Here is a 19,920-nt window from a genome sequence, read left to right as displayed (position 1 = left end):
AAATTTTGTTTTTGTTTTTTTAGTAATATTTATTAAAGTTTCAAAAATGTTACAAAAAAGAAAAAGAAAAAGAAAATAAGACAAATACAAAATATAGAAAAATAAAAACAATTAAAAACATTTCAATCTTTCCATGTCTTGTCTTTCATTTACTTGTTTCCCTGACCTCCTCACACCTCCCTTTTTTGTATTCTAGTTCAATTAGCAGTTTCAGCAAATCCTTTCCATTTTTGCTTTTATCTTAATAATTTATCTTAATATATTGTAACTTTACATTCTCACCTATTCATAATCCAATTTTACCTTATTCTATAACATTACTGCTAAAAATTTGCGTTACTTTGTTTAACCTTATCTTGCCGTAAAACACCTTGAAACTTAAAACTTAATACTTATTTATACATAACTCCTTATATCATTTCTACTAAAGCCAGACAGTTTCATTCCAACATTTTCCCTAATATTCATTAATTTTACCCTAATTCCCCAAATTAAAAATTTTTCTTTATAGACTTTCCAATTTTCATCCAACGTCCCTTTTTCCTGGTCTCGGGTTATATCAGCCCTTACTGTCCATTCCATTTAGTCCATCAACCTGGTAGTCTTATGTCCGAGGCTCTTAAATCTCTTCCATGCCCCTTCTGCAGATCTTCTTCTTCTTGTTTATACTCATTGAGGAGTAGGTCTCTGGGGGATTTCAGCCCATAATTATCTCCATTTCCCCTCATCAAACCAGCGCATTCCCCACAGTCCCACTCCCCACAGTCATCAATATAATCCAAAGAATATTTAACAACACATTTCAAATTCCCTCCAAGTTTAAGAGCCTCCTCAGCTCCAGACTCCCACAGGCCCATTCCAAATTCAATCTTCCAAAACAACGGCTTATGCTCCTGCAGGGCCTCAGATCTCTCCAATTGTATTGCTTGAGGTACCATCGCAACCTCTTCCATTATCATCTGCCCTTGCATTTGCACAGTCGAACCAGTTTCCTGAGTTGGTCTCTGTATAATTTCTGCGTCAGTATTCCCTATTTGTTCACATTCCCTGACTGCAACAGTCATCAAATCCAACTTCTCATTCATCAAATCCATCTTCTCGTGCAGCTGCTCCAACAAAACGCTCGTCTTGCAGAAAGCAAGCACCAAAACTTCCTCCAAACACATTTTTATTCAAGGTCGCTGTCTGCTTCCACGATCTTAAACTCGCAGCTGTGAAGTCCCAAGTAAACTGCAGCAACAATTTGACAAGCTCCCTCTAGAGGAGACAGTTTCTATTTGTAACTGTCTTTTTAAAGCATATCCAACAAAGGAAAGTTACTTTCAATTTTCGAATATTTTGTTTCTTTAGAATGCAAAAGGCAACATTGGAATCAATTTGTTTCTCTTTTTTTTTAGCTATCTGTCAAAATGTTCCATTCACAGTCAATGGACATCTCAAACAATTTCTGTCTCTGACCCCCGTTCCCAGGTTTGAGACAGTGGAAACTTATTTTTCTTTACTCCCTCTCCTGCAAACTTAAACAGTCAAGTTGGGGATTTTAGTGGTCATAAATGAAGGAAATTCCGACCTTTACAAAACAATTTTCCAGGCTATTAGCTTACAAAGTTTTTGCTTCAGTCTATTTACAAAAAGCGGAAGGCGGACTTCCTGTTTTGAACCTTCCCGCTTCGATGCCAAATTAGGATGTTTCTTGATCCAATTTTCCGTTTCTACTCACGGGTACTTGTTTAGAGTCCAATTGTCAACAGAAAAAAGTCAGCGCTCTCCGGCGATGGCTATGCGGCTTCCCTCCGTGAAAGTAGCAATCAGTTCGCAGCACCCGCCGCTCACCCTACTTCACTCCAGAGCCCCAAAATGGGGTTCCCCGCGAGTAGAGGAGGCGCTCCTGGTGCTCTGCCAAACCCCACATTCCCAGGCTTCCTCCACCTGGGATTTCTAGCGTGTTCCCGCCTTCGCCGCGGCGGGAAGACCCAGTTTCCACGGAGCCCGTTCCTCCAGTCGGAGGAACTCCGCCATTCGCCAATGGCGCTAACCCAGAAGTCCAAACATTGCAAATTTTGGACAAGATGGACTGTTTCAAGAAATGGCAGAGAGACATCTCTAGATTTGTCTGGCAGGGCAAGAAGCCTCGAATAAAATTTAAGATTTTAACTGATGCTAAAGAAAGAGGTGGATTTGCCCTGCCAGACTTGAAGCTTTATTATGAATCAGCCGCTTTTTGCTGGCTGAGAGAATGGCTGCTTCTTGAAAACACGGACATTTTGGATCTAGAAGGCTTCAATAATGTTTTTGGGTGGCATGCATATTTGTGGTATGACAAGGTCAAAGCACACAAAGCGTTTAAAAACCATATTGTCAGGAAAGCACTGTTTAATGTTTGGATAAGATATAAGGACTTGCTTGAAAACAAAACGCCAAGGTGGTTGTCACCAATGGAAGCTAAGGCTCTGAAAAAACTCAATATGGAGGCAAATTGGCCGAAATATTGGGAAATTTTGGAACAAGAAGGAGACAGATTAAAACTGCAGAGTTTTGATAAATTAAAAAACAAAGTACGAGACTGGCTTCATTATTATCAAATAAGGGAGGTGTATAATTTGGATAAGAAAATTGGTTTTCAGGTGGAAAAATCAAAATTGGAAACAGAATTGTTAGATCCTAAAACTAAGAATTTGTCAAGAATGTATAACTTGCTGTTGAAATGGAATACAGAGGATGAAACGGTGAAATCTGTTATGATTAAATGGGCACAAGATGTTGGACATAACATTATGATGTCTGACTGGGAACAGTTATGGACCACAGGTATGAAGTTTACGGCATGTAATGCCTTAAGAGAGAATATAATGAAAATGATATACAGGTGGTACATGACACCAGTCAAGCTTGCAAAAATTTATCATCTGCCCGATAATAAATGTTGGAAATGTAAAGAGATTGAAGGCACCTTCTTTCACCTTTGGTGGACATGCCCAAGGATTAAGACTTTCTGGGAGATGATCTATAATGAAATGAAAAAGGTATTTAAATATACCTTTCAGAAGAAACCAGAGGCCTTTCTCTTGGGCATGGTCAGCCAATTGGTGTTAAAAGAGGATAGAACTTTCTTTATGTACGCCACAACAGCAGCAAGAATACTTATCGCAAAGTACTGGAAAACACAAGATCTACCCACCCGGGAAGAATGGCAGATGAAGGTGATGGACTACATGGAAATGGCTGAGATGACTGGCAGAATCCGAGACCAAGGAGAAGAGTTGGTGGAAGAAGATTGGAAAAAATTTAAAGTTTATCTTCAGAAACATTGCAAAATTAAGGAATGTTAGAAAGAGGTTGGAATAAAAGTAGGTGGTTTTAGCAGAAGAGATATAAAGGATTAAGTAAAAATGAATTGGTGAAAGAAGAGAATGCAAAATTATAATATATTAAGATAAATTACTAAGATAGAAAAAAATGGGGAAGGATTTGCTGAAATTTCTAATTGAACTAGAATACAAAAATGGGAGGTGTGAGGAGGTCAAGGAAGTAAGCGAATGAAAATAAGTGATGTAAAGGTTTGGTTTGTTTTTTGTTTTTTTCTTTTCTTTTCTGTTTTTGGATGATGTTTGTTTTATAGGTATTCTTTCTTTTCCTTTTTTGACTGTTACATATATATATATATTTCTGTAACCTTTTAAAAAAAATCCTAATAAAAATCTATCTATATATATATAAAAGAAGTGAGGAAATTTTCAAGGAGATACGAGAAGGAGCTTGGAAAGGTAGAGGATAAATTTGGAGAAAGGGAGTCAGATTTAGAGGAGAGAAGAAGGAAAGGGGAGAGAGAAGAAGAGAAAGAAAGAAGAGGAAAAGAAGAGGAGGAGGAGGAAACAGAAGAAAGAGAAGTGGGAGAAGAAGAAGAGGAGGAGGAGGACACAGACGACAAAACCACTCGAATTTAATTTTAATTTGTTACTACGGTTAATTCGGTTAAATAATAATGACGTTGAAATTAATAACCTGGAATGTGAATGGTTTAAACGAGAAATCTAAGAGGAATAAAATTGAGAATGTATTGAAGGAAAAAAATCTTGACGTAATTTGTTTACAATATTGCCAAAAAACACAAATATATTTTGAAAAATAAAAGGTTAGGGTTGGAATTTATTAATTCTGATGTGAGTAAAAAAAGAGGGGTGGTACTCTATGTCAAAGAAAAATGGGAACCTAAATTAATTTGTAAGGATGAGGAAGGGAGAATATTGGGGGTACAAATCAATCACCAGGGTGAAAAACTTAATGTGGTTGCCATTTACACGCCAAATACAAATAAGGCAGAGTTTTATAGGAAATTGGAAGAGAGACTGATTGAAATAGAGGATAAAAAAATAATTTTATTAGGAGATTTCAATGGAGTGGTACAGTCAGAATTGGACAGGCTAACAAAAAAGAAGAAAGGTAATCAAGGGAAATTACCAAGGTCCTTGTTCAATTTGGTGGAAAATATGAACTTAATAGATGTTTGGAGAGATAAACATCCAAGTACAAAGCAATTTACATTCTTTTCAGAACCTCACAAGAGTTGGCGAGGATAGATCAGGTCTGGACCTCAAGGTACCTAACTCCAAGTATTTCGAAATGTGAAATACAGCCAAGAACTCTATCAGACCATAACCCCATAGTCTTAGAAATAAAATGTAAAGTGCAAAGTATATATAGATGGAGGATGAATGAAAATCTTTTTGAGAACTCCAAAGTAATTGAAAAAGCTAAAGACACCCTGAAAGAATATCTTAAATGGAATTTAAATAATGATATTAATATTGACATAGTCTGGGACGCAAGCAAAGCCGTCATGAGGGGTCACCTAATACAGCAAAACAGCTATAGAAGAAAATTAAGAGAAAAGAAGAAAGAAGATATTCTAACGCAATTAAGAGAATGTGAGAAGAATTTAACGATAAAACCCAAAGACGAGCAGAATAAACAAGTAATTAAAATGTTACAAACCCAATATTCAATGCTGGTAAATCAGGAGGTAGAATGGAAAATAAAATCAAAGAAGCAGAGATTTTTTGAATCAGCCAACAGAACAGGAAATTTTTTGGCATGGCAGTTACGGAAAAGACAAAAACAAAGTGTAATAAATAAGATGAAAGTTGAAGGACGTCAAATAGAAGATTCGAATGAAATAAAGAGATCATTCCATAAATATTATGAAAAACTATATAAAAGTGAAAATGAAGAAACAAACAAAATAGGAAAATATTTAGAAGATTACAAAGGAAAATACATAACAGAAGAAGAAAAGGCAAAATTGAATAAACCAATTACGAAAGAAGAAATACAAGAAGCAATAAAAAAGATGAAATTAGGTAAAGCCCCAGGTCCGTATGGATTACCGGCCAAATATTATAAAACCTTGGTGGACCAACTGACTCCGGTGTTATGTGATGTGATGAACAACATTTTGCAAGGAGGGAATATACCAGGTACCTGGAAGGAAGCGCATATAACCCTGATTCCAAAACCAGACACTGATAGACTGAATATAAAAAATTACAGACCTATTTCATTGTTAAACAATGATTATAAAATTTTTGCAGAAATACTGGCAAACAGACTTAAAAATTCTTTAAAGGATTTTATACATAAAGACCAAGCTGGATTTCTCCCAAATAGACAACTTAAGGACAACGTCAGGCATATCATAAATATTATAGAATATTTGGAAGTCAAAAATGAAAAAGCGTTTGATAACGTATCATGGCAGTTTCTGTTAAAGACCATGGAGACAATGGGGATAGAGGGCACTTTCATGAAAGGCATAAAAGTGATTTACTCTAATCAAACAGATAAATTAATTGTTAACAATAATTTGACAGATTCATTTAATATTATGAAGCCTCAGCCTTACAGAGGCAAATTGAGGACTATAAGTTGAGGCCTTTTATGATTGAAACTAGAAAAAGTCAGATTTTGAGGATCGGAGCCCGGCCTGGACTGGAAAAGGAAGTTGGAAAGATCCCTCCATGCAGGGATTAACTGACTTTTGGGACATGGACTTGGGTCAGGAGGAGATTGGAGTTCTGGGGGCCTTTGGATTTGGAGGAATCTTGCCCTGAAATACTTTATGGATCTTAGCTTTAACTATGGAAATTTGGCTTACCTGTCAAGAAGGAATAAAAGCATCGTTAGGTCGAAGTTTCCCCGAGATCTGCTCTTTAGCATCAAAGAATATGAAGAAGACCTGCAGAAGGGACGTGGAAAAAAGTTAAGAGCCTCGGACATAAGATCTCCAGGTTGATGGACTGTATGGAGTTGATGGAAGTGACTGGCAGAGTCCGAGACCGGGGAGAGGAGATGGTGGAAGAAGATTGGAAAATTAAAAGTTTATATAACAAGCCTCTGCAGAGAAACTAGAAACTTTTGGAAATAGAACATTTCGGCAGAAGAGCAGGGAAAAAGCAAAAAATAAAAAGGAGGAGTGTGATTAATAAGAATAATGAAACAACAAGATCTGGACAGAACTGGAAGTGGGAACATTTGGGACATTCAGATTTGACAAGCTTACAGAAATAAAATTGGAGTTTTTGCTCCTGGATATAAAAATCTGGATAGAAGAAATGGGCCCCTTTTTGAGATAGACTCCTTCTATGATTGGACATTCGAATTTAAAAATGACTGGTAAAGGACTAGAGAGGTCTGGGTTTAGTGAGATGTGGGAACCCCAGGAAGATATCAGATGTCGAGGGATATTGGGAACGCAACCGGGAAAGGGGGGAGGGAAATCTGGAATCCAAAGGGTGCAAAACTATTTGTTATCTTGTTTATTTTTATCTGCATTATTCTTGAAGGGGGGGGGACTCGTGGAAGGGAATTAGGTCGATCTTAGGGGATGGGAATTTTCGAAAAATTGGGTTATTGACGATAAGTGTAATTTGGGGATAAGAATTTGTTGAATTGATTTGTTAAACTGGAAGACAAGAGGGGGAGGGGAGGGGAAGTCCTGGTTATTGGAAAAAGATTATAAATTGGATTTAATTTGTTTTAAATTGGAAAACTTTAATAAAAATTATTTAAAAAAAAAATATATATATAGAAATATTGTAAAATTAATGAGTGATAGAAAAATGTTGGAATGAAATTTTATGGCCTTAGTGGAAATGTTTTAAGGAGTTAAGCTTAAATAAGTATACTAGTTTTAATGGAAAATAAGATTAAAAATATGTTAAGACATATGACAGAAAATAGAGAAAGAGGGAAAGGAATTGCTGAGACAAGTAATAGAAGTGGAATACAAAAAGGGAGGTGAGAGGAGGTCAATGAAACGAGGGAATGAAAGATAGAATATGGAAAAGGTATGATGTATGCTTTTAAATTGTTTTTGTATTGTTTTGTTTAGTTTATTGTGTTTAGTTTAATGTGTTAAGGTTGTGTTTTGTATAGTTTATATATTGTATTGTATTGTATTGTTTTTTTCTTTTTTCGTTTTTTTCTTTTGTCTTCTTTCTTCTTTTTCTTTTTTGTAAGTTTTAAAAGTAATAAATATTATTTTTTTAAAAAAAATAATATTATGAAGGGAACAAGACAAGGCTGCCCTCTATCCCCTTTACTATTCATAATGGTGTTAGAGGTAATAGCAAACAGGATGAGAACTACGCCAGACATACGGGGGGGTAAAATTGGTACCAAGGAGTACAAGTTGAAGGCATATGCGGATGACTTGGTGTTATCCTTGGAAGAACAACAAACAAGCGTCAGTAAGGTTTTGGAACAATTAGAGGAATTCGGCAAATTATCAGGTTTCAAATTAAACAAAATAAAGACTAAAATGCTGGTTAAAAATATGGATAGGAATATAAGAGAGCAATTAGAACAAAAATATGGAATTAAAGTCGTAAAAAAAGTAAAATATCTAGGTATCTGGTTGACATTGAAAAATATCAATTTAATCAGTGATAATTATATACCTATATGGAAAGAGATTAAAAAGGATTTGGATATATGGAATAGGTTAAAGCTTTCATGGTCCGGAAGAATGGCGGCAATCAAGATGAATATTCTCCCGAAAATGTTGTTCCTATTTCAGACTATTCCGATAATCAGGGGGCCTTTGATATTCAAGGAATGGCAAAAAATTCTTTCAAAATTCATATGGCAGGGAAAGAGGCCGAGAATTAAATACTAACGACTTAGTAGTTAGTAAGCTGAGGGCGATGAAACAATCGCTGAGACGGCTAGAGCGTCGGTGGCAAAAAACTCACTCCGAATCTGACCGGACACAGGTTAGAGCTCAACGTCGAGCCTACCAAGTGGCGATAGCGACGGCGAAGAAGACTTTCTTCACCGCCTCTATTGCATCTGCAGAAAATAGTAGCAGGAGACTTTTTCAGGTGGTTCGTAATTTAACGGAACCACCTTTACCACCGGGGCTTTGTAAAGACCCCAAGATCTCCTGCAACGATTTTGCAAAGTTTTTTGCAGATAAAATCACTCATATTCGGAAGGAGCTAGACACCACCGTGGGAGCAGGGCTGGGGCGGGAGAGTGCTAGAGCTCTGTCTGGTCAAGTTGCATGGAATCAATTTCAATCCATTACCCCCGAGGATGTGGACAGGCTGCTTGGACGCGTGAAACCAACCACCTGTCTCCTGGATCCTTGCCCATCCTGGCTAATAAAAGCAAGCCGGGAAGGGCTGGGCGATGGGCTCTGTGGGGTGGTGAATGCTTCTCTCTGTGAGGGAGCATTCCCAGATCCGCTGAAAGAGGCGGTCATCAAACCGCTTCTTAAAAAACCATCTTTAGACCCGGCAGTATGGCCAACTATCGCCCAGTCTCAAATCTTCCATTCTTGGGCAAGGTGATTGAGCGCGTGGTTGCTGAACAACTCCAGGCACGCCTGGAGGATGCGGACCATTTGGATCCCTTCCAATCGGGATTCAGGCCTCATCATGGGACTGAAACTGCCTTGGTCGCGCTGGTTGATGATCTCCGGCGAGCTAGGGACAAAGGTGAGAGCTGTTTCCTAGTTCTGCTGGATCTCTCAGCGGCCTTTGATACAATCGACCATAACATCCTTCTGGACCGTCTAGAGGGGCTGGGAGCTGGGGGCACTGTTATACAGTGGTTTCGCTCCTTCCTCCTGGGCCGTGTTCAGAAAGTGGTGGGGGGGGATGAGTGTTCAGACCCCTGGGTCCTCACTTGTGGGGTGCCTCAGGGTTCCGTCCTCTCCCCCATGCTTTTTAACATCTATATGAAGCCGCTGGGAGAGATCATCAGGGGGTTTGGACTGGGTGTCCATCAATATGCAGATGATACCCAGCTCTACCTCTCTTTCAAATCAGAACCAGTGAAAGCGGTGAAGGTCCTGTGTGAGTGCCTGGAGGCGGTTGGAGGATGGATGGCGGCTAATAGATTGAGGTTGAATCCTGACAAGACAGAAGTACTGTTTTTGGGGGACAGGGGGCGGGCTGGTGTGGAGGACTCCCTGGTCCTGAATGGGGTAACTGTGCCCCTGAAGGACCAGGTGCGCAGCCTGGGAGTCATTTTGGACTCACAGCTGTCCATGGAGGCGCAGGTCAATTCTGTATCCAGGGCAGCTGTCTACCAACTCCACCTGGTACGCAGGCTGAGACCCTACCTGCCCGCGGACTGTCTCGCCAGAGTGGTGCATGCTCTAGTTATCTCCCGCTTGGACTACTGCAATGCGCTCTACGTGGGGCTACCTTTGAAGGTGACTCGGAAACTACAACTAATCCAGAATGCGGCAGCTAGACTGGTGACTGGGGGCAGCCGCCGAGACCACATAACACCGGTCTTGAAAGACCTACATTGGCTCCCAGTACGTTTCCGAGCACAATTCAAAGTGCTGGTGTTGACCTTTAAAGCCCTAAACGGCCTCGGCCCAGTATACCTGAAGGAGCGTCTCCACCCCCATCGTTCTGCCCGGACGCTGAGGTCCAGCGCCGAGGGCCTTCTGGTGGTTCCCTCATTACGAGAAGCAAAGCTACAGGGAACCAGGCAGAGGGCCTTCTCGGTAGTGGCACCCGCCTTGTGGAACGCCCTCCCATCAGATGTCAAAGCGATAAATAACTACCTGACATTCAGAAGACATCTTAAGGCAGCCCTGTTCAGGGAAGTTTTTAATCTGTGATATTTTAATGTATTTCTGGTTTTTATGGAAGCCGCCCAGAGTGGCTGGGGAAACCCAGCCAGATGGGCGGGGTACAAATAATAAATTATTATTATTATTATTATTATTATTATTATTATTATTATTACGGACCGGAGAGAAAGAGGCGGGTTTTCCGTGCCAAATCTAAGATTATACTATGAAGCTTCCTGTTTATGTTGGCTTAAAGAGTGGATTGTTTTAGAAAATTCGGACTTGTTGGACTTAGAAGGCTTTAATAATAGATATGGCTGGCATGCTTACTTGTGGCTCAACAAAGAAAAGGTTCACAAAGGTTTTTCAAATCATATTTTTAGAGGAGCCCTGTATGAAGTTTGGGAGAAAAACAAAAAACTTCTAGAAAGAAACACCCCCTGGTGGTTATCCCCGGTAGATATTTTAACAATAAAAAAATTGAACATGGAGGGGAAAAGGTTAACATACGGAGATTTATTGGTAAAAACAGAAAAAGGTTGGAAGATTAGAACTTATGAGAAAGATAGATTGACAGGTTGGCTACAATACCACCAGATAAATGCACTTTGGAATGAAGATAAAAAATTGGGGATGAATGAGAAAAATTCTAAATATCAGATAGAAATTCTAGAAGGAAAAACCAAACTTTTATCTAAGATGTATAATTTTTTGTTAGAATGGGATACAAAAGATGAGTTGACAAAGGAGGTGATGGTAAAATGGGCAATTGATTTTGGATATAACATAGAGTACGACAAGTGGGTGAGGCTATGGAATAAAGGAATGAAGTTCACGGCATGTGTCACATTAAGGGAAAACCTGGAGAAAATGATGTACCGATGGTACATCACACAGGTAAAATTGGGGAAAATGTATAAAATTGGAAACAAAGCATGCTGGAAATGTAAGCAGAAGGATGGGGACCTTTACCATATGTGGTGGTGTAATGGTTATGGGTGGGATACTCGTGCGTAAATTGCCTCCACTTCAGTTAGATCGTTTGCTCAACCATGTTTAGGGTTAGAGCTCGCCCTCCGTGACCTGTTAGTCACTTGCAGAATCCGTCAGTGGGCGTTTCTTGAATCTCTTCCAGCATAAAAGCTGTTTGACCCCAAGTCTCCGCCTATGTTCCCTGCGCGGAACGCGTCTGCGCAAGTAAGGGGACGGCAAGGGCGTGCCAGCGCTCTCTCCGCTGGTCTTGGTTGAAGGGTCTTGGAGCCCTGACACCGATTCCTCCATCTCCCTCTCCTCTCTATTGGTGTCACGCTGAATTCCTTCCCTCCGACTGGTTCCCTCTCCGGCATCGCTCTGGAGCCCTGCCTCCGCTTTTCTCTCTGATGTCAGTTCCCTGACAGGTGGGTTTGCGAGGAAATGAAAAAATTTTGGGAGCTTATATATAACAAATTAAAGAAAATTTTCAGATATACTTTTTTAAAAAAAACCGGAGGCATTTGTTAGGAATAATAGGTGACGAAATTAAAAAGGAAGTTCAGAGATTGTTTCAATATGCGACCGTGGCGGCCAGGGTATTGATAGCTCAAAAATGGAAATCAGCAGAGATCGCTACGGTTATGGATTGGCAAGTAAAATTATTTGAATACGCAGAATTAGCAAGAATGACACATAAAATTAGACACCAAGAAGGTACAAAGTTTATTGAAGAATGGAGTAAATTTGTGACATATATTGAAAGTAATTGTAGAAATTTAAAAACTACAGTAGGCTTAACATAAACCTTGTGACGTGTACATAATTGGAACAGAAATTGTAAGAGTAGAAGTATACCAAGAAAACCGCAACGGGATAGGAAGGAAGTCGAGGCGTGATCCAACGCAATGTAAATAAGATGATGGTACCAAAGAATGATTGTTAAGAGTGTTTGTTTTAGTTTTTGATTGTTTGTTCTGGTTTCTTTTCTGTTTTCTGTTTAACTGAAAATCTCAATTAAAAAAAAAGAAATATATAGGGAAATATATATCCCCCCCCCCATTTTATGTATTTTTCCTTCTCCTCCTGCTGCTGCTGCTCCTCCTCCTCCTCGTGTTCCTCACCTGAAGGAAAAGCCAAAGAACCACCATTAAAATTGGTGCCTGGTATGTGCAATCATATGCTGTATTTTTATTCTTTTTGGCAAGAAAATGGGCACACAAGGAGGCAGCAAACCTTTGTGCCCTTCAGAGGCAGATGCACAGTCTGCTACTGGCCTCTGGTCTCCTGCGCATGGGGTGGGGGTGGGGGGGAGGCCACCCCTTCCACGCAGCGAAGGCGACCCTGGCATGGCTACCAGCTGCACACAAAGGCGCACTGAACTGGGCTCCAGACTGTGGTGGGCCAACATGGCCAGCGCTCATCATGGATGATGGGACTTGAAACCCAACATCATTGGGAGGGAGGGCCATGTGAAGACAGGATTCTCAAAAATACCTCTTGCTTGCGGCTCCTGGAGTGTTGCTGGCAATGCCTGGAGTTTCTCTTCAAGCTCCTGGAGCTTCACAAGGAATGTTTGAGTTTCCTTAAATACTGTTTCAGCTGCATGCCACACCTCAGCCAAAAGAGCTGCTTTAACTCAGAAAAAGAAGGGAGCATCTGTGCATGTCGTTCCGGTCAAGTTGCACCGAAGTGGGACTTGTTCATCTGAGCCCCACAGGCTGTTTTTTTTTAATTGTTTGACTGGGGTTGTTTATTGTTTTTTCTTTAATTTGGGGCAAGGCCTTTTTATGTGCCCTTTCAATCCCCAAGAGCCAGCACTGTAAATCAGTTTTAAGTGAGTCTTACAACCACAGCTGCCGCCACCCCCCACCCCCCAACATCATCAGCAGTTACACATACAGGCTTTTAAAACTTATTTAATATCTTTTTTAAAAAGTAAACCTTGTAATTCCTAAATCATTTTAAACACTTTGAAATACTTTCTAAAATTCTGCTTTTTAACATTTATGCAAATGATGTAATAAAGGAACCCAAATGGCCAGATATTTCCCTGTTTCAGTTTTATCCCATAATGTATCCAGTTTGCTACATGCCAACAATACAGTGTTGTTAGCACAAACGCAAGTGGGTATGAGGCGATTACTAAAGAACTTTGGGAGACTGTGTCGTAACAAAGATTTGAATACAAATTATTCCAAGACGTAACCTAAACCGAGCGTAACAAGAGGTATGACTGTATTTGAGGATTTGCTTCTCTGATAGGAGTACTGGGTCTCATCATATGACAGCCTTGGCCTTGAAGGCATCAAGATCTGCACAAGCAATTCTTAGCTTTACCAGAACTGAAGGCGGCAATGGGATTGCCCCTGCTCCGAAAAGATATACAATGGTACCTCGGAAGTCAAACGGAATCCATTCCAGAAGTCCATTTGACTTCCAAAACATTTGGAAACCAAGGCGCGGCTTCCGATTGGCTGCAGGAGCTTCCTGCACTCAATCCAAAGCCGCGGAAGCCCTGTCGGACATTTGGGCTCCAAAGAACATTCACACACCGGAACACTCACTTCCGGGTTTGTGGCGTTCTGGAGCCAAAACATTCGAGTCGCAAGGCGTTTGGGATCCAATGTACAACTGTATTGGTAAGGCGCCCCCACAGGTAACATGGGGGGAGGAGAACGATAGGAGGGGATCAGGAGAGACAGGGAAGCCTGGAGGGAACGCCCCACCTAGCCCAGGTCCGCCTCCAAGCCAATATCACCAGCGGCTGGAGCAAAAGAGCAGAGGAACCGTGCACCGGGGACCGGCGGGGGGGGTAGAAGAATGCGGCGTGGACCCTCCCCTGCCAGTGCAGGGGGGCACAGCAAAAACTATGCTTTATTTTATTTAGTTTATTTTCAGTCCATTTCTTATCAATATTTTAAAACCCCATGAACCCAGGTAGGCGGCCTGAACCATTGGAGCCCATTTCCTGGAACTGCCGCCTCAGCCCTGATCTAGGGACCCGACACCAAGCCCTGGGGGTCCCACGGGAGAATTAAAACTGCTGCTTTTTCTTGTTCCCTTCCCTCTCTCTCTCTCTCTCTCTCTCTCTCTCTCTCTCTCCCTCCTCCTTCTTCTTTAGTTATACACACAACCCTCCCTTTTTTATTAGTACATTATTACTCATTATTCATACATTTATATTCACTTCTTACTCATTTACTCATTTTCATTATTATTACTCATTTTTCTCTTTTAAAAAAAATAATTAATTTCTCATTAAAGAATTATATATATATATATCTACTTTTCCATCCCCACTCCCCCCTTTTTCTATTTACTTTTTCTTTTCCTTCTCTTTTCTGAACAAACAAACAAACCATTTTCAGTAGGGTTTTTTGTGTTTTCTTTTTCTTTTTCTTTCTTTCTTCCTTATCTTTTCTTTTCCATCTTGTCTTTTGTCTCACACTATAAGTTGAACCAGGGACGCGGGTGGCGCTGTGGGTAAAACCTCAGTGCCTAGGACTTGCCGATCGTATGGTCGGCGGTTCGAATCCCCGCGACAGGCTGAGCTCCCATCGTTCGGTCCCAGCTCCTACCCACCTAGCAGTTCGAAAGCACTCTTAAGTGCAAGTAGATAAATAGGTACCGCTTTACAGTGGGAAGGTAAATGGCGTTTCCGTGTGCTGCGCTGGTGCTGGCTCGCCAGCTGCAGCTTCGTCACGCTGGCCACGTGACCCGGAAGTGTCTTCGGACGGCGCCGGCTCACGGCCTCTAGAGCGAGATGAGCATGCAACCCTAGAGTCGGACACAACTGGCCCGTACGGGCAGGGGTACCTTTACCTTTACTATAAGTTGAACCACCACAGTGACTTGTGATTTTTAAATAGAATTCCATTACCCTTTACATTTTTAACTTTTGACTCTTATCTGCAAACTCCCAACCCCACCTCCCCACCTTAACACTGGGAGGGCCATGTCCCCAGAATTTGTGAAGACAGGATTCTCAAAAATACCTCTTGCTTGCGGCTCCTGGAGTATTGCTGGCAACGGCTGGAGTTTTTCTTCAAGCTCCTGGACCTTCATACGCAATGCTTGATCATCCTTAAGTACTGTTTCCGCCCCGTCTTAGGGCTATTGGGCACTTTCTTCAGTATTTCAACATCCTGGAGAGGACAGACACTTCCTGCTAGACATTTAGTCCAGACATTTACAGAAGGCACAGAGGCACTGATTGAAGAAGTTGGGAATGAGCAGACAGTGCTATTGCTGAGAAGGAGCTCCACCCCAGGGTGCTAAAGAGCTCTTTCCCTAGCCTGCAGGTGCCAGAAGGCTAAGCGCTGGTGTTGCAGTGGTGGTACTTCAGAGGAGTATGAGAAAAAGCTGCTCTGGATTCTGGGTATGTAAATGGCCTTGCCTGAAGCTGTGGATTGTGCTCTGCATTAGCAGAGAGGCTCTACTTAGTTGCAAATGAAGCACATTTCAGTTATTATAGAAACCGGTGTTTCCATGCATGCTTGTTCAGGATCTATGTGAACTAGACAGCCGCTGTTTTAAACTGGCCCTTTTTCTGGCAGGTTAAACGATTAAAGTTGACTTGATTAATTTCATCCGCCAACTACCCTTCTAAGCAACCAGAGCAATTACAAATAAAAGGGTCTCCAACCATGCACTATCCCTATCTGCAAGCAAGCTCTCCCACAAAGTGGGGGGGGGGACAGGGGATCCCCGCTGCTGTGCTTTGCCTCAACGCCCCAAAGTCAAGCCGTCCAGCTGGAGAAAAGGGGGGTGTACGCAACAGGAACGGCCAAGAACGCTGTTTTTTGCTCAGCAATGAGACGTTAAAGCAGACATACCTTCCTCTGGGTCTGCTCTCTCGGGTCGGGCTCTCCCTCTCCTCAGCGGCAGCGGCTGCAGCAAGGTCGGGGCACCCCCCAGCCAGCGGATTGGCTGGCTGGAACTGGCTGGAATGTCCCCAGATTTAATTAATGTCCCCAGATGTAGTCGGGACCTCCGATGCTTCTTGCTGCCATGGCGTCAGCCATGTTGCAGCGCAGGAAGTCCCCAGGTGAAAATCCGGGAACATTCCGGGGACAAATTTCTGCCGGGGACAGATTGCTGAATCCAGGGACTGTCCCGGCAACCGGGGACGCCTGGTAAGCCTCCTTCTGGCCTTACCTGAGCAGTGGATCCCTTCACCGTGGATCCCTTCAGCTGCCATCAAGCTCCCAGGTGTGGATCTGTTGTCCTGACCTGATTACAAAAGAAGTGATTTTACATCTCCATTCCAACACGAAACGAAAGCCCAGAGCCTGGCTTCATGCTCCCCCTCATCTGGAATATGGTCACTTCCAGCCCCCTCCCAGCCCAAGGATCTCCTTGTAGAGGACTGCTTGTATGACAGAGAGGTTTTCTGTGGAGTGCTGCCTCCCTCTGCTGGTGCAAGCTGTTTCTCCAGCAGAAAAATGCTTCCTGGTAGATTGGAAGTGGCCACCCCTCTTTCCCCAACCCATTCCATATGCATCCCGACCCCAACTATCAGGATTTGTCATCTGGCCTAACTCTATAGTGCACCTGATACACAAGATAGGCAATAGCCTGCCACTCACTAACCTAACTGCAGCCTTGCAGGAAAAGAATACAAGAGCAGCCAGATATTTTGTAGTCCAGCCTATTCACATAAGCAGACCAGTCCCCTGCAGCGCACACCCTCCTTTTTTTTAAAAAAAAAAACTTTTATCTTGCTTTAAACAGGTACATATGAATATAGACAACCAAAATTACAAAGGAAAATTCCTTAATAGTAATGAGGAAAAAAACTTTAAAAACTACAAAAAAATATCAAAGTACAAGACACAGAACATAAGCAACTATGGAAAAGATAAAAGAAAAGAAAAATAGAAAAAAAAGAAAAAGGAAGATGAGCCAAAGCAGGAAGGCTCATCTATTGTACACTTCCGTCAAGCTCACAACAGATCATTATTCTTATCAATTATCTCTATCTGCATTCCAAAGGAATCCCTCATCTTGGTATCGGGGAACATTTCTCTATGTGGCATCATTCTAAACTTAGCCAGATCTTTCTTGCTGAGCCCTTGTCCCCTAAATAATTATTTAAACATTCCCATTCTTCTTTCACCATTTTTTTAGGTTTATCTCTTATTGCATCTGTCAGCTTTGCGAGCTCCAAGTACTCGTACAATTTGACTACCCATTCCTCTTTAGTGGGTGTCTTTTTATCTTTCCAGTGTTTTGCCACTATAACCCTTGCTGCTGACGTTGCATACATAAATAGCCTAGTTTTGTTTTTGGGAATATTATCCGAAACCATACCTAGTAAAAATTCTTCCGGTTTCTTGCTAAATGTAGTTTTTATCAATCTCTTTATCTCTTCATAAATCATGTTCCAAAATCTTTGTATCTCTAGGCAGGACCACCACATATGGTAGTATGTTCCTATCTGTTCCTTACATCGCCAGCACTTGTTATTGTTTGATTTATTTATTTTTGCAAGTTTTACAGGGGTGAGGTACCACCTATAGTACATTTTCATAAGATTTTCTCTTATAAGGAAACAAGCCGTGAATTTTATATTTTTAGTCCATAATTCTTTCTAAATATTGGGTTTGATTGTATGTCCCAGGTCCCTCTCCCATTTTACTGTAATTTCTTTGATATCTTCCTCCTTTCTTTGCCAATTCAAAAGTAGTTTGTACATTTTAGAAAGTATCTTTTGATTATTATATAAAATATCCTACTCCAGATAGGATATTTTTTTGTCAAATCCTTTGGTTCTTTTATCCTTTTCAAGGGCGGCTTTTAATTGATAGTACTGCAGCCAGGTTATTCCCTTCTGTTTCAAATCGCTTAGGCCCTTTATTTTCGGATCACTACTTGTTTCCTCTACTAAATCCTTATATGTTAGCCAATCGCTGTTCATATTTATCCTGTGAACCGACATAGATTCCATTGGTGACAGCCACCATGGTGTTTTGGTTACTACTGATTTTTTACTCCTCTCCCATACTTCATATAATGCCCTTCTCACAATATGATTTAAAAATCCTTTGTGGGATTTAACCTTGTCATAGCCTATGTAGCCATAATAATAATAATAATAATAATAATAATAATAATAATAATAATAATAATAATAATAATAATAATAATTTATTATTTATACCCCGCCCATCTGGCTGGGCCTCCCCAGCCACTCTGGGCGGCTTCCATAGAAACCAAAAATACAGTAAAATATCACACGTTAAAAACTTCCCTGAACAGGGCTGCCTTAAGATGTCTTCTGAATGTCAGGTAATTGTTTATCGCTTTGACATCTGCTGGAAGGGCATTCCACAGGGCGGGCGCCACTACTGAGAAGGCCCTCTGCCTGGTTCCCTGTAGCTTTGCTTCTTGCAATGAGGGAACCGCCAGAAGGCCCTCGGCGCTGGACCTCAGCGTCCGGGCAGAATGATGGGGGTGGAGACGCTCCTTCAGGTATACTGGACCGAGGCCATTTAGGGCTTTAAAGGTCAGCACCAACACTTTGAATTGTGCTCGGAAACGTACTGGGAGCCAATGTAGGTCTTTCAAGACCGGTGTTATATGGCCATGCCACCCGTAAACAATATCCCATCCCTCCAGATCTAGGACTTCCGTGTTTTTAATTAATATCCAGTCCTTAATCCATGTCCAGCACGCTGCCTCAAAGTACAGTTTAAGGTCAGGGACCGCAAAGCCTCCTTTTTCCTTCAACTCTGTTAGTAGCTTAAATTTTATGCGTGGTTTTTTCCCTTGCCAAATAAACTTGGCAAGGTCTTTCTGCCATTCTACTTCTTCTCATAATTGTCCTTATATAAGTTTATATTCTTATTGGTGATCCAAACCCCCAAATAATTTACCTTATTGGCTACCTTTAAACCTGTTGTATTTTCCAATTCCTCTTGTTCCAACTTACGTAAATTTTTCGTTAATAATTTGGATTTTTCTTTATTCAGTTTGTGGTTTGTTTTTTTTGTTTTTTTTTAAAAAAATATTAACATTTTAAAGACTACAAAAGAAAGAAAAAGAGTTAAACAATACAATACAATACAATACAAGAACAAAAACACCATACAACACCAACACCATAATATTAAATTAACAAAACAAAATAAACACAATTTAAAACACAGCCAATAATTTCAGTATCTTGTCTTTCATTCCCTTGTTTCAACGACCTCCTCACACCTCCCTTTTTGTATTCCACTTTAATTAACTGTTTCAGCAATTCCTTTCCATCTTCCTCTGTTTTCTGTCCTGTAATTTATCTTAACATATTCTAACCTTATTTTTTCCCTTTAATATATAATTGTCTTAAAATATTTTAACCTTATTTTCCCTTTAATACTCTAATAATCTATTTGTACTTAATTCCTTATAACATCTCTACTAAAGCCATATAACTCCTTTCCAACATTTTTCTAACACTCATTAATTTTACAATATTTTTATAAATAGTCTTTAAACTTTTTCCAATCTTCTTCCACCGACTCTTCTCCCTGGTCTCGGATTCTGCCAGTCATATCTGCCAATTCCATATAGTCCATCAACCTGGTGATCTTCTGTCCGATGCTCTTAACTCTTTTCCAAGTCCCTTCTGTGAGTCTTCTTCATATTTATACATGAACTTTACTTTGTCTTCCACTGATCTTATTTTTATTTTCCTTCCTTTGAAGCTAAAGAGTAAATCTCGGGGAAACTCCCACCTAAAGATGATTTTATTCCTTCTCGACAGGACAACCAAATCTCCGTAGTTAAATCTAAAATCCAAAAGGTATTTCAGAACGTCTTAACTGTTGTTCTTCTAAGTTCTTCTGGTAGTTCCAACAGTCTCTTATTTT

General features: G+C 40.7%; 1 long non-coding RNA gene across 1 annotated transcript in view; it reads right to left on the bottom strand.

The window, feature by feature from the left end:
• LOC309333268 overlaps positions 1 to 19,920 on the bottom strand; it is a 617,943-nt gene that overhangs the window by 208,861 nt on the left and 389,162 nt on the right. The gene's annotated exons all lie outside the window — the stretch shown is intronic.

Source organism: Podarcis erhardii, assembly GCF_964252035.2.
Source record: "Podarcis erhardii genome assembly, chromosome: W".
NCBI classification, from domain to species: Eukaryota; Metazoa; Chordata; class Lepidosauria; order Squamata; family Lacertidae; genus Podarcis; species Podarcis erhardii.
This window is presented reverse-complemented; position numbering and strand designations above follow the sequence as displayed.